The following is a 16529-nucleotide window of genomic DNA, read 5'->3' on the forward strand; positions in this document are numbered from 1 at the left end:
CTGCAAATGTGTTATTGGTGTACATTGATTTGATGATGTCGTAGGTTTTTCCTCCGATGCCGCATTGAATCAACTGAAGAAAAAGTCCCTCATGCCAGATTGAGTCAAAAGCTTTTTTGAAGTCGACAAAGCATGAGTAGAGCTTTCTTTTATTTTGGTTTGTTTCTTTGTCAATTAAGGTACGAAGAGTGTATATATGATCGGATGTGCGGTATTTGGGTTGGAAACCAATTTGGCATTTTCTCAGGATGTTTTGGTTGTTTAGATATTGGAGAAGTCTGCTGTTAAGAATGTTACAGAGGAGTTTACCTAGATTACTGTTTACACATATTCCGCGGTAATTATTAGGGTCGAATTTGTCTCCACTTTTATGGATTGGAGTTATGAGACCTTGGTTCCAGATTGTGGGAAATATACCTATACTAAAGATGATATTAAACAGTTTGAGGATGGCGAGTGTAAGTTTTTGGTCTGCGTGTTTAATCATCTCGTTTAGGATACCGTCGATACCACTTGCTTTTTGGGATTTAAGTTTTGGTATATTTTGTTCTAGCTCAGCGAGTGTAATTGGATAGTCTAAAGGGTTTTGGTAATCTTTAATTGTTGACTCCAGAGTGCATAGTTTGTTGTGTAGGTTAGTTTGTTCATGGTTCTTGTTTATTTTACTAAAGAGGTTTGAGAAGTGCTTTATCCATACGTCTCCGTTCTGAATGGGAAGATCTTCATGGTGGGGTTTGTTAAGTGTGTTCCAATGTTCCCAGAAGCGATTTGTTTCTAGAGATTGTTCAATTGCTTTTATCTGGTTTTGTGTATCTTGTTTCTTTTTCTTCCTTAGTGTTTCCTTATATTGTTTAACTTTTTCATGGTAGAGTTGGCGTGTGTTTACATTGTCAGCATCTCTGTGTTTCTGATTTGATAGAATTCTTACTTCTTTTCTAAGGTTTTTACACTCCTTATCAAACCATTTCTCATTTACCGGCTTTTTGTTTGGTTTTGTGTTAGTGGGTTTTAGGTCAGATAGCGTTGCAGATATTGTAAAAATTTGGTTAATCCTGTCTACTGCTAAATTTACACCTTCATAATTGTGTGGAAATGGGGTATCGAGGAATTTATTCAGTAGGATTTGAATTTTTGGTTCACGAGTTATGCTTTTGTATGTATCTTCGCAATTTTGTTTCCACCTGAAAGTTTGTTTTAGGGTATGGAGGTGAGTTTGTTTTGATGCCTCTGTGTTAGGTTTGGATCTATTGAGGTAGAGAGTGATTTTACTGTGATCTGACAATGGTGATGGTGGGCTGACTGTGAACGCTCTGAGGGAGTTAGGATTCAGATCCGTGATGAAATAGTCTACCGTACTGTTACCCAGCTTAGAACTATAGGTGTACCTACCGTATGAATCTCCTCGTAGTCGTCCATTGACCATGTACAGACCCAGTGTGCGACAAAGATGGAGAAGTCTTAATCCATTTTTGTTTGTTGTTTTATCGTAGTTCAGTCTTTGTGTATGTGTAGGTATGGAAAGGACATCTCCTCCTGGAATGTGTTTGTCTCCCTTGGAGTGAACTGAGTCTGACTCTTCGCCTGTCCTGGCATTTAGGTCACCGCAGATCAGAACATTGCCCTGTGACTGAAAGTAGTTGATCTCCTCTTCCAGGATCGTGAAACTGTCCTCATTGAAGTAGGGTGACTCTGCTGGAGGGATGTAGGTTGCACACAGGAAGATATTCTTATCTGTTGAAGTGATGGTCTTGTTGATTTCTATCCATGTGTAAAACTGGCCAGTTTTAATCATTTTTGTTGAGTTAGCGTATTCAGATTTATACCATATCAGCATTCCGCCTGAGTCTCTTCCCTGGGTGACACCAGGCAGTTTGACGGATGGAATGATGAATTCTCTGTAGTTTGTAGGGCGACCAGTGGGTCCGTCTCCTCTACTCCATGTCTCCTGTAGGATGAGGATGTCTGAGTTTTTTGTTTCAGAGCTGAAGTCTATGTTTTTGCTTTTCAGTCCAAAAGCAGATGACCTCAGGCCTTGAATATTCCAACATGATATTGTAAATGATTTGTTATCCATAAGTTATTAATTTGTTTAGTGCGGATTTTGTCTTAGTACAGTAGGTGTGAGCAGATTAGGTTCAGCATCTGATGGATGTCTTTTAGCTCGGCTGTTGGAGCTTGTGCAGATGTCGGTGTGGAGTTTCTGCTCACTGTCTGGGCATAGCTTAGGCTGCTGGAGTTCTGTTGCATATGCTCTCTCTCTCTCTCTCTCTCTCTCTCTATCTCTCTCTTTCTCTCTCTCTCACTTACTCTCTCTCTCACTCTCTCTCTATCTCTCTCTTTCTCTCTCTCTCACTTACTCTCTCTCTCACTCTCTCTCTCACTCTCTCTCTATCTCTCTCTTTCTCTCTCTCTCTCTCACTTACTCTCTCTCTCACTCTCTCTCTCTCTCTCACTCTCTCTCTCTCTCTCTCTCTCTCTCTCTATCTCTCTCTTTCTCTCTCTCTCACTTACTCTCTCTCTCTCTCTCTCTCTATCTCTCTCTTTCTCTCTCTCTCACTTACTCTCTCTCTCACTCTCTCTCTCACTCTCTCTTTCTCTCTCTCTTGTTGCGGTGGAGGTGGATGAGGCAGTTCTCTGTTTTCTCTTGTGATTGGCAGGTGAGGGGATTTGATCCGATGAGCTGTTCTCAGTTCTGAGGGTCAGAGATGGGATGGGGGTGTCCCTCAGGCAGGTGTTTTCCTCAGAGACGACACACACACACAGAGATAGATAGAGAGAGAGAGAGAGAGAGAGAGAGTGTTTCATGTGTAATTTGTTTGTCACTGGAGGGGACAAACGCTGGACTCCCTCGACATGACTCATTATCATAATCTCTTTTAATGTCTCTGAGGTGAATCTCGAGCTGTCTGTTCACACACACACACACACACACACACACACACACACACACGTGAGTCATGTGATGTCCTAGTAATCAAATGAAAAGCATTCATATCAATAATATTAAATGACATATATTAATACGCTGTGAATGTGCAAATAGGTGTGTGTGTGTGTATTAATGAGTGTGTTTGTGTAAGTGTGTATTTGTTCATTAGCACATTAGCGCATGTGCGTATGTGTGTATGTGTGTGTGTGCATGCGTTTGTGTCTGTGTGTTGAGAGGCAGTGGCACATGTTGGCTGGGCAGATGGTGAATCTCTGAGCTGTAGCCACACTGGAGCAGCTTTAAACAGAAGTGATTCTCACTATGCAGACCAGTGTCCCAAATAATCTCTCCTCATTCCTGATTGGACGCCTCGAGTTTAATGGGGTCATAGGGCGCAAATAGGCGTTTTTCTTTGGTGTGTTATAAGTTGCCCATGCATGTATTAGACATGCAAAATTGCAGAAATGAAAGTGTGTGAACAAAAGAGTCATTCTATGTAATAGTGAATGCTAATCCAGACCTGTCTGAAACACCTCGTGTAATCACACCTCCACAAATCTACATCAGTTGGTGGTAGCATTTGACTTAATGACCACCTAAATGTATACGCCAGTAAGGTGGTCTACTTGTAAATGTCATTGTATCGTCACCGCCACAGCCATGTTGTGGAGACGCTGATGTGTGTTTCGTTGTGTAAAGAAAGACTCTTTGTTTGCCCCGACAAAAGATAAGACCACTAAAGACGAACGGTTACATTTTATTTACAACAGAAAAGTACAATCTGAATGTTGAAGTTTGTGCAGCGCATTTCACCAGCGATAGCTTGACGAACGTTTGAGAGAGATTAAGAGCGGCTATGTGCTAAAGCTTTGGTTAATAAGTGGTGCCATTCCACAGACGCTTCAGATTCACAGCCTGTAAATATATTTTCATAGTAAAAGACTTTGTTACGGACTAATGCGGATTGAGTTTGTTGAGTGTTTGTGATCTGCAAATGCAGACACATGCGCATCGTGCAAAAAAGTCCTAATAATCAGTAATACAGTTACAACTAGAGGCAACAAATGTTGTGTATATAATGTCTATAATTGGGTTTATTGTCTTTGTTGAGTCGTGACGAGACGTGTTGTAACACTGGATGATCATGAAGGGTAAAGCGCTGGCGTTATTTATTGTGTGACCATTCACTGCTGTAACATGTCATGTAACATGGATTGTCATTTCAGGGTTCAGTTCAGATTTTAACTGAAGTTTATGAGGGTACATTTTAAAACGGGTTAGGTGACCCACATTGATAAACTATTTGTTTACTATAATCGCTGCAATATTTCATGATAAAATATTATCAAATTAAAATAGAAACATTTTCTGGGAATTTCTGGGGATAAGACACAAAAGCTGCCGGACGTCACACTTGTGTTCTCTCTCTCACAACATATGTGCTTCTCTAATGAGCTTGTAGAAGTCGGGCCGGGCCGCTCCTCTCTTCCATGCAGACGCTTTGAGGAACACCATTGGCCCGTCAGCCTCCGTTCAGTCACCGCACACGCCGCCGGCTCTCTCCACACTTCATTAAAGCTTGTTTTTCAGAAAGACAGAATCAGGTTTGGAGAAGAAACACCTGAGCATCTCACACATGTGTGTGTATGTCATGTGATTTATTTCTACACCAGTGAACACGGACAGACAGTGACTGAGAAGATGGTTTTAGTTTTCCAGATGAATGTTTGTGAAGCCGATGGAGACGCTCTGAAGGAATGAATGCATTATTCATGCGGCTGGAGAATCTTTAATTAAAGTGCTGCTTGGCATTGTGAGAGAAGTGAATGTGTGCTTTTTCTCACCTGTCGTTCGTCCTCGACACGCTCGACTTATCATAGGCCTCTCTGACCCCTCCCACCCGCACAGCCAGAGGACATGTTCAGTGAAGAGAGAGAGAGAGAGAGAGAGAGGGATGAATGAAGTAGTGACTCTGAGACCGGTTCACTATAAAACACACACATGAGACACACAAACACAACTCATCACACTGAGACTACACTCACATCATGATCAACTGTGACATACAGAGCTTCAAGAGCTCAAGACCCATGTGTGTGTGAATGTGCGTTTGTGTGTGCATGTGAGCATGTGTGTGTGCTCGTGTGTGTTTGTGAGTATGTGTGTGTGTGCATGTGAGCATGTGTGTGTGCACGTGTGTGTTTGTGAGTATGTGTGTGTGTACATGTGAGCATGTGTATAGATGTTTGTGCGCACACAGTTGTGGACGTGTTTTTGTGCGCGCACGCGGTTGTGTATGTGTGTGTCTGCGTGTGCATGTGTGTGCGCACTTGTGTGTGCATGTGTATACGCGTGGTTGTGTATGTCTTTGTGTGTATGTGTGTGTCTTTCTGTGTGTGTGTGTTATACTCGAACAAACCTGTGTGTGTGTGTGCGTGCATTGTGTATGTGTGTGTCTGTGTGCATGTGTGTTATACTCAAACAAACCTCTGTGTGTGCGTGTGTGTGTGTGTGTGCATGTGTGAGCATTGTGTATATGTCTGTCTTTGTGTGTGTGTGTGTGTCTGTGTGTGTGTGTGTGTGTGTGTGTGTGTGTGTGTGTGTGTTGGCGCAAGTGTTGTGTTTGTGTTGTGAGTGTCATTTATTTGTAAGAATATGTCAGTGTGTGTTCAGTACATGTATGTTGGGCTCATATTCAGCATGTTTGGTTTTGTTGATTCTCATTGTGCTCATCAGTGTTTTTGTACAAACGTTGTCTCAGCTCTGGATTTCTGGTGTTTGTGGTCGGTTGTCCTCATTTCTGATCTCACTCAACAAACAGTACACCACTGGAGAGTCAGAGAACACACAACCAGAGGTCATGACTGTATGAATACACAACATCATTTATTTCAACTCAAGCGAACACACATTTCTCTTCACAGTATAGTTTGAACTCATTTGTAAGTGAATGTGGATATATGAGAAAGTGAAGGACACAATGATGTGGATGTTTTCAGTGTGGATGAACGGCTTTCTCCAGAGCGGCTTACATTTCATCATACTGTACATTTCTTTGTGCAATCCTGCGATCGAACCCTTGACTTTGATGTTGCGAGCGCCGTCCTCTAACCACTGAGTCTCAGAGAAGTTTAAAGAGATTCATGAGCTGAAGAGATACTGTAGGAAGGTCTCTCTGTGATGGGCGAGGAAATGTCTCTCTCTCTCTAAAGCACGGAGTAATGAATGAGATTTTATTGTCAACATGTTGATGGATGGTCAGATGTCTGTCCCTCCTGTCAGTGACTTCATCATTCAAGCTTTACATCATAAACATGGGAATTTCCCAGTCTTTGAAGAGAAAGAGTGAAAACCCTCTTGTTTGAGAATCTATACACAGCTTTAGTTTTGCACACAAGCTGGTTCTGATGTGAAGGGTCACGGGTTTTACACTTCAGATTTAAAGGTGAATGATTGTGCTGTCGTCAGATCTTACTGCCGTCGTCTGCGATTAAGCGTTCATATTGAATCTAATATTCTTATGCATTTACAATATTCACAATGCTTTCATTTGACTACTAGATATGATGAAGTTGTGATGATTTAAGTGTGCATCATCTTTATGGTTCTCAGGGTGTGTTGCTCTAACAAGGTTTAGATTTAATCAAGGTTTATTTCATTATTCTGTTGCACCAAACTGTAAACCTTGTTTAAAAATAATCAGATTTATATTTGATCCAGGTTTAAATTTGACAGATTATCTTTAATTCTGTTGCTCCATTATTTGACGTATTTCTCAGATTAATTAAAACTTGCTACCGAGGAGGTTTAAATAATAAAATGTCATGCTTCAGTGCTGTTTTTAGAAACAGGGTAAGGGTTAAGACAAATTGTCCAAACAGAGGTTTTAAATAGCAAAATGAGGTTTCTTTTACATGCACAAGCTGTTTATTTCCTTTTTACATGACCGTGCAACACTGTTGCTGTTTAGTTACACCGGAAAGCCATCATGGCAGACAAAATGAATCACATATGACCGTTTGAAAACAGGTTCAAGTATTAATCCACCATTTGTTGAAAATAAAACTAGGATCATTAGCTCTAAACTCTGTTTGCTTTAATCCTTGTTGGTGGAACCCACCCTTAAAGTTTATGTCTTAAAAGTCGCAATCGTGTTTACTTTTGTATTCCGAAGCATTTCTAAGTGAAACAGAGTTTTGAATAAGACAAAACTCATGGGCGTGGCTTGTTTTTTCACTGCGATTTGATTGGATCAAACATTGCATTTTCAAATAGAATTTGCAGCAGACTGACAGTTAAAGGGGAGGAGTTAACGGATGCTCCACCCAAGCCGTCTAACATAGGTCATTTAACATGGATTGTCCCTAGAGAGCAGAAGGATTATGAGAGCACACACATTTTTAAAATAGAATGACCCACATTGATAAGCTATTTACAATAAACGCTGCAATATTTCATGAAAAAATAAACGTTTTTAATTTCATTGGGACTTGATTAATATTGTCTTGAGAAGCAAAAACTATGTCATGGCAAAGTAGTTAAACCTTCTCTTAAACTAATGTAATATAATATCATTCATCTGACGGTTAAAAAAGTGTGTTTGATGTTGGCGGTGTCTCTTTTTTTTATGATCATTAAGATGTTGTCTTGACACATAAATGTAGAAAATATGTTCAAGTATAAACATTTAAGATATTACAAAATAGCTTTAGAAAAGTTGAGTGCACAAAAAGACACAGGAAGAATATGATATGACAATACTGTGCAGTTTAAATATCACATCATTCTTTTACTAATTCACTTCATTCAATACAAAATCACAAACTTTCCTTATTGATTCAAAAATAAGCTGTTCAATGTGTTTGTCAGATGGCTGCATGACTTAAGCCCTGAACACAGAGCTAAAACAACTTTCCCATAATGCATCTGTGTGGAGGTCACAGGCCAATGACTTTCTGGTTTGTGCAGCTCATGTGTTCAGATGGATCTGTTAATAATCATAACAAAAAAGAAGCTGAAAGAATTCATCATCACAAACCGCAGCTCATGTATGTCCAGATGTTTGGTGTGTCTGGAAAAAGTCATGAAGGTCACTGAAAGAAAAATCTTTTGCGTTTCACTGAATGCTCATTGACTGCAGAAACACAAGAACACAGAATTATTGCTTTTTTTAATGACTGGAAACTTATGAGAGCAGTTTTTAATCTGTATGTTTTTCATTCTGTGTGCTTTAAAAACATGAAACTAAACCTAGTAGTAAAAGTGAGTTTTGGATGAGACACATGCTTTAGTAACATGTCAGCTTTACTCACAGCTCCAGGCGTGCGGCGAGTCTGACGCAGTTCATTACACGCTTTGAGACCTGATGAGACCTCTGTCGGGGGGGCAGGGTCAGAGGTCATGACCCACCGGTCTGCCCAGGACGAGTTGGTCTGCTTGACTGGTTTGCTTGTCACATCGAGCCTGTTTGTTCATTCAGAGACTCTTTCTCTCTCTCTCTCTCTCTCTCTCTCTCTCTCTCTATCTAACACACGATTGTAGTTTTTACTTTCTCTTCTTGTAAGTTTGTTCTTGGGCATTTAAAGGGACACTTCACCCAAAAGGAAGTCATCATTTCCTCACCATCGAGTTGTTCCAAATGTGTATAAATATCTTTGTTCAGATGAACACAAAAGAAGATGTTTGGAAGAATGCTTATAAGCAGACAGATTTTGACCCCCTCTGACTTCCATAGGAAATATACAATGGCCGTCAAAAGTTTCCTGTACTACAGTCTTTGAAATATCTTCTTTTGTGTTCAACAGAACAAAACAATTATTAAGTATTTTTTCTTACAATGGGATTCAACAGGGGAAAAATCTGTCTGTTTATAAGCGTTCTTCCAAATATCTTCCTCTATGTTCTTCAGAACAAAGTCATTTATACAGATTTGGAACAACTCGAAGGTGAGGAAATGATGACAGAACTTTCTTTTTTGGGTGAACTATCCCTTTAATGTGACTGCTAGCACAGAAAACTGAGCCGCTTTAAGATTCATCTTGTGATTTTATTGACAAAACAATTGCAGTTTGAACAAATCATAAACATTAAGCACATTGTGTTGTGTTGGTGACTGGACATGAAGATAAAAATGAAGAACACAAAATGATCATACACAAAACATACATGAATGATGTTCTGTTCAGCAACATGAGCCACATTTCTCAGAGGATAAAGCTTATGAAAAAATGTATCATTTAAAGAAATGTGTGTGTTTTTAAAGTTAAGTGAGTTAAACGTGATGGATTGGTTTGTGAATAGATTCTGGAGCCGCGTCACACTGTCCAGCGTTTGATTTTTATTTCATGAAGATGTAATTGAGCAAACACGTGGACATTTATATCATATGTTGAAATACTGCACCACCAGTGCACAGAATAAACAGATCAAGTCAATTCTGTGATCATCATGTTAATCATCAGGTTTCTGTGATGTTTGTGATTTATTGTAAACACAGTGACACTTTACAGAATGATGAGAAGGATGTTTGTGTGTGATAACGGACAGATTGTGATGCTGTAGATGATGAGTTCAGATGATGGAGAAGATGTGCTGTCGGGGGGGTGATACAATCTGTTCTCATGATGGGGGTGCACACACACAACACACACACACACACACACACACACAGGAGGTGAGAGAGATGAAACTTCATTCATCCATGAGCTCTGAGTGTCTCACACACGTCCACAAATCCTCAGGAACACTTCACTAGAAACAGAGGGAGGGACACAAAGAATGGAGGGGACTTCAAAACAAGAGAGAGAGAGAGAGAGAGAGAGAGAGACATGCATTATTTATTAGCAGTATGGTCAATAGGGGGAACGAGAGATTAGAAGAGAAACAAGCGAGTGGAGAGTTGAGCCTCAAGCTGCTCTTCCTCATACACATTCTTCATCTGCCCATCATCCTCTTCATCACTGATGATGTCATATGAGTTCACTGTTATCTAAAGACACTTAGAGAGGAGGTGAAGGAAACAGTACAACAGTTTGTCAATAGGCAATAATAACAATAAGTGCTTATATCAAGATACTAGTTTTCACAAAGTTCTGTGGAATTGTCCTCCCTTGTCAAATTTCCCTAAAAATAATTTGAAACACATCGTCAAAATAAACCGGTCATATGATTTAACAATGCAGAAAACCCTGTCAGATTGTCCCACCAGTTTAAAATAAACCCATAAAATGTGTTCACAGTGTAAAAACTCTCTTAGAATATACCAGTATAAAATAAACATGTGGGATTAATGTACAGCACTAGATACTCATTCAGATTGTGGTAGCAGTATGAAACAAACAGGAGCATGATTTTACAGCGCAAAAGAAATAACATTGATGTGAGAGCGAGAGTGTGAGTGTTTTTTTCTTTGTTCCAGTGAATGAACAGTTGAGCACTTGACACAAAACATTTCTCCAAATATCTTCTTTTGTGTTCTACTGAAGAACGACATACAGCATACAGATTTTCACCCACATGAGGAGGAATAAATGATGACAGAATTGAGATTTTGGGGTGAAATGTGTCTGCTTGTTGTGAAGGATTCCATGACTTCACATTTGTTGTGATGTTGAATGTTTTGTGTTGTGTGTTACAGGTCGCTGCTGTGGTCCGTCAGTATGAAGATGATACCCATACGACTCTTATGTTTCATTTATTTATTTGAGTTATGAAGAGTGTGATGGGCCGAAGAGAACACGTGTGTGTGTGTGTGTATTCAGTCAGATCTGAGCTTGATCATCTGTTATTATTGTTTTCACCGTTTATTAACGTTCACACACTGTTTGGTGACGTTAATAGAAGGACAGTTTAAACAGACTGTTTGTAGCTACCTATCTGTACAGTAAAATCTGTGTCTGTCTTGAAAAGCAAACCAAATCCCCTTCGGCTCACAATCCCACGCTAATGAGACATCAGCGCACGCACGAGCGTCTAGAGAGCTAACATTGAGCACTTCTTCCACGTTCAGGGCTATGGTTCGCTCAGGACCCCATGAAGCTCTTTAATAACGTCACAATAATTCCTATAATAACAGTGATACTGGCACTGCTGATGGTGCACATTCACTCGCTGCAGGGACGACGCTTAAGCAATTCAACCATCGCTATTGGCTGAGAGTCATTGGGCCGTGGTACTTGAGAAACACATGTCTGTGTGTCCTGTGTGTGTGTTCACGTGTTGTGTTGAGTGTTGAAAACAGGCAATACGCTTGCACTGGTGCTATTGTGCCGGAGGAAAAGAGATTTGTTGGTCCACGTTTAGAAATGAATTTATTTAAAGGCCCACGACAATCTTATCGACAATTGCACTTGTCAGTATGTGACGATTAAAATGACCCCAAACCATTTCTGTGAGCGAAGTTTCCAACCTGGTCTCATAGGAAATGAGCGTAGATGTTAATAAAACACGACTGCGCGATCGTTAGTGTTTAAAACCTTCTGTGCTCGCACAACAACATCGTACGGCTTTAGAAGACAATGCTTATATACTGTTTTTGGTCCCTGTTTGCAATACATACCCGTGTCTGACTTCTATTTCCTTGTTGCGTGTTTATGTGGTTGGGAAGTGTGTAGTTTTAGGGTAGGAGTCGGGTTGTGTGCTCTAAAATATCTATTAAAGCACAAATAATGTGTTTTTACAAAATCGTTTCAGAGGCAGAATGCACTGACACTCATTCTATAGCGGACCAATAAAGTTCTTCTCTTTAGCGCCCCCAGTGGACGTTTATGTCACAAAACTATTGCAATACTGGTACGGTTTTGTGGCGCTGCAAGAAGCTTACAGGGGTACGTATTTCCCATGAGACCAGGTTGGAAGGTTTATTGTTAAAGACTCATGAAATCTAAAACAAAAATGTGTCAGAAGTGCTGAAGTTTACAAACATAAGACAGCTTGTGGCTTTTAGTCCGTGTGTTTGCTTAAAGGTCATCGAAATGCTATCATACACATTTCATTTGCACTACAAGTGAGTAGATAAATACTTAAAATAAAATTTTTAGAAGGAAAATGGACCAAATATATAAATGACGTCATCTTGCACTATTGCATGTTTGTTTGTTTTTGACCTGTTTAATCTTCTCTAGAATGAGAACGTCCCTGTCTGTAATACAGTCTGACACCGACTAGCAATAGCATGTACCTTGAACTTCATGTGACATAAACTCAAGTCTCCTGTCATGTAAAATCCTTCATTGGATTCAATTCATCAACAGCAAATACATCAAACGGGGAAAAAGCCATCAAGCCATTTCATGAGTCTTTAACATTTGACATTTTGTGAATATGAAAGTTTTGTCGGTGAGAAACATTTCTGAAGTTTCATGAAAGAAGGACACTTGGTGAACTGCACTGGCCCCTCATCTCGGGCTCTCGGTACGGCGGTCTGTAATGCCGCTCTTTCTGTTAACGTCCGTCCGTTTGTCACCACCACTCTCTGCTCAGCAGATAATAATATTAAATCAATGTGCTACAGTGTTTTTGCCGAGATAAAACTATACGTTTTGTTTTCTATAATAAGAACAAGAGCTAGTTGAACAATAGCAATGTTTGGCCCTAAACTGTTGATGTGAAGAAAAAAAGCAAGAGAAACAATTCAGATCACCAGTTACACCTTGAATCATCATCACAAATCAAAACTGAATCACACTCCTGAAGAACAGAAACACATGAATTCACTGCAAAAAAATCACTTTCTTACTTAATATGTTTCAGCACAAATGTAACCCTGGACAACAGAACCAGTCTTATGGGTACATTTTTTGAAACTGAGATTTCAAATAATCTGAAAGCTGAATGAATAAAATGTATATTTTTAAGTTGTTAAATTAGGATAAAATCTGACTGAGATACAACTGTTTAAAACTCTGGAATCTTAAAGTGCAAAAAGAAAAATATTGAAAAAATTGCCTTGCAATGTAGCAAGTTTTTATATATTTACGGTAGGAAATCTTTATTTCATATCCTAATGACTTCTGGCATAAAAAAATATATAATTTTGACCCATACAGTCATTTTTGTCTTTTACTAGAGAATGGATTTGTGATCCGGGATCAGATATGTCAAAAAAATCTTGACTCAAGATGGATTTTCTGAGTGTTTAGAAAATAAATATGACGAAAAAAGATCTTGAATTAAGGTTTGCCTTTTTTTAGACACAAAATTCAAGATTCTTTTTCTTGCATCATAGGCGGGTTATTTTTGCTTGTTTTAAGCACAAATTCACTGAAATGTCATATTTCTTAGGTCCTTTTGCTCATCAAGAAAATGCATCTTGATTGAAGTATTTTTAGACATTTGTGCGGGAAAACAAGACAAAAATGCAAAGGAAGTCATTTTTGCAGTGTCGATTCATCATCATGTTCCTATTCTGCTACTGTTATTGTGAACATAAGGATTCAGATTCTACTATAATAGTGTGTCAATGCACAGAAGATGACGGTGTGAATGCACTTTTAAACATTTTGCTCAACATTCAAATATTCTGTCACATTTTGCACCTTAAATTGTTTGGGTGTGACATTAATGACCTTAACATCGACGTGAATCTTTTCAATGACTTCTGATGTACAGAGTACAGAAGTCACCGCTGAACCATCCATGAGAATTACACAACAGCCTTGTGTTGTTTGTTCTTTCTCATCTGAGATGTGTTGGAAAATGCTTCTACACGTCTCTATATTTGTTCACTTCGATACACAGAATTAATGTCAACGAACAAAATAAAGATGCTAGTTCTTTAAAGTCATGCCATCGAAGAACTATTCTTGGTTCGTCAAAGAACTATTCAGTCAAATGTAATGATTAAAGAATCATTTTTTCTTCTCGTTTTATCATTTGTAAAACAGAAGGCATTGGGCTAAACATGCTTCTTTCGTGGCATTGAGCAGCATCTTTGTTTTTAGGAGTGTAATCACCAAACTCAGTCTAGTATGCACCCTTCCAAAGGTCAGCAGGAGTTTGATAAAAAAAAGAATAAATGAAGAGTTTGATTCCAAAATGAGATAACTTTTTTCTTTTTATTTAAAAAAAATCTAGTTTTTAATACGTTATCATGTTTTTAGAGGGTTTATTGTGTTAGTTAGCTGTATTTTCTGAGTAATTATGGCTTAAAAAAAAACACCTGCAGTTTGATTGATATTAATTAGAATACACAAAAAAATAGAAATCTCCTTTTGGAACCAAACTCTTCAAATTTTGGTATTTTTCAACTTCTTTGGGTGCAAAAATAGCATTTCAGTTTGATTGTTATATCAGAATTTTTCGGGTTTGTAAAAAAGCTCCGTCGTTGGTTTAAATACAGAATTGTGAGTTGAATCAGTGAGAATACGAGTGACAGACGGACTGTAAATGAAGGTTGAAGAAGCGTCTGGCCTCTCAGACACACCTGCTGAAATGACTCTTTTAATGTTGCCTGATGTGTTGTGACTATGAGCAGACCTACATTTGTATTCTGAACGCAGTTAATGCCTCCACACCCACAGTGGCATTAAACGGCTCCAGACAGTATTAGCAGACAAATCATTATTTTTCATGCTGGAAACCTGCCAGACTCACCTTCAATAGCTGAAACCACACCTTCACATGTAGAGTTTCCAGAAAGAGTGACTTTAGTCTGTATGTCTCAGTTCTGAGTGAAAAAAGTGATAAAAATGTCATGTTGAACGACCATTAAAAAGGCACATTTAGCACTGCAACGGTCATGAAGGAAACATCATATTTGCGTAACCATCGGCTCTCGCTTCCAGGTTGCCATGCGGATATGATTGCATCAGTATATAAATCCAGCTTTTAGATTCCCAGGTTTGCTCTGTTGGACATGCTTTGGAATGTGCTGTTAAAATCATGTTATTCATCTGTGAATATTTAATCTTTTGTAATCTTTGTTATATACTAGGCTGTATATACAGTATGATGTGGGGATTCATATTCCGAGTATACTCATTGGGAAAACCTCGCTGTGCTGAACACGGACTTTGTGTTTCTGCTTCACTTGCTTGCAGTATATCTGTTAATCTTTTGTAAGACGCAATGAAATAAAACAGAAGTTTGGCGAGCAGTGTGTGGAATCTAGAAGTGTAACCGGTCACTTTATTACACAACAGTTAGACTAGTATAATGCATTTGTAGTATCATCTTTGTTCAAACCTGTATGTAATGTTCTTAATGGAAGATGTCATGTCCTTCTGTAAATGTTGTTTATCGTTGTTTTACCTGAAATAAATAAAGTTTATTAATGCTTCAAGCCAAACATGTTGACTAGATCAAAACTTATTTTTGCTTATTCATGTTTAAATGAAAATCTATGGCTGTCTTTTGTACACATGACACATGTTTTTTTAAGGCTGTTTGCGGTGTTTTATTTCGTTTTTCTGTGTAAATGTGCCCAGGAGACATCACTTCATTTTTTTGTTTATGAAATCAATCATAATCCAGACTCAAACAGAACCTCGTCAAATGTGAAGGAACGCTTCCAAGTCGATGTAAAACTTTATTAATTGACAATAGAGTTTGGCCAATGATAATTATTGCTAATAAATTATAATATCATTTTCTATTAAGCATTAAAAACCACAGCACACAACAAAATAATCTGTTTTAATGAAAGAATGACAAAAAGGAATAAGACACTTATTCCTTCACACAATATTTTTTTATTTAAGATTTTAATATATATACTGCATATATATTTGTTTTTATTCAAATGCTTTGGAATGTCTACAGATCCAATTATTGGAAAAAATACTTCCAGAACAACGTGAACATAAAAATGCACAAACACTTAAACACAAATCATCTTCACTGAGAAGCATTTGTTTGAAATTAAAAGGTAAGCTTGTGATTCTAGTCTATAATGTAGTATATTATGAATACATTAATTTAAGACAGAAAGGAACTAGATTTTATGTGTCAGGGTTATGAAAAGTGCATAAAAATAGTTAGAGTTAGGTTTATGACGTCCAAAGTCGTTTAAATACTTATATTTTTGTATTATACTATATATCTCACAGACTGTTATTGACGTCATTAACAAACATTATTGCATTACAGGATTTATAAACCTCATCATTTTTAGAACTAGAGGTCAATTCAGGTAAAATCAAGTCCACGGACTCATTGTACCTTAAATCATCTTGATTTATTTAAAGAACATTTAATGTTTGTTAATGGATTATCATGATAAAATTGTTAACTGTGATATTTACAGAGATTACAGATGTTTTATATTCTCTTTTCATTCACTGTCACTGCAAATCCTGCTCCTCTCATCCTCTGACTGACACACACTATAACCAATAGAACATCTGCGGGCGGGGCTTCAGGTTAGGGACCGTCTCTATTGTTAAACACATGAACATTTCAGTCTTCAGATTTTTCTTCTAAGAAAGTATTAGAATTCCAGGAAGACACGATTTCTGCTTTATTTAAAAAAACTGCGCCTCACGTTAACATCTTTATTGATACAAAATTGATTGTTGAACATTTATTTATCATCATTAAATAAGATCATCTAAATTCATTGACTATATTTAGAAGGTTGTTCCTTTTTCTTTTCCGGATCATT

The 16529-nt window shown here is 38.2% G+C and overlaps 1 protein-coding gene across 6 annotated transcripts in view; it reads left to right on the top strand.

Moving 5' to 3' along the window:
- The window catches only part of cdk14 (cyclin dependent kinase 14), a 116096-nt gene extending 100881 nt beyond the window's left edge, over positions 1-15215 (top strand). For 5 of the 6 annotated variants that reach the window (XM_056761725.1, XM_056761730.1, XM_056761728.1 and 2 more), the window contains one exon: positions 10566-15215. The gene's annotated coding sequence lies outside the window, so the exon portion shown is untranslated. Of the gene's footprint in view, positions 1-8243; positions 8511-10565 lie in introns of those variants that run through there. The other variant, XM_056761726.1, reaches the window with a different exon arrangement.
- Positions 15216-16529: the final 1314 nt, after the last annotated feature.

This window comes from Triplophysa dalaica, chromosome 12 (assembly GCF_015846415.1).
Source record: "Triplophysa dalaica isolate WHDGS20190420 chromosome 12, ASM1584641v1, whole genome shotgun sequence".
Taxonomy (NCBI): domain Eukaryota; kingdom Metazoa; phylum Chordata; class Actinopteri; order Cypriniformes; family Nemacheilidae; genus Triplophysa; species Triplophysa dalaica.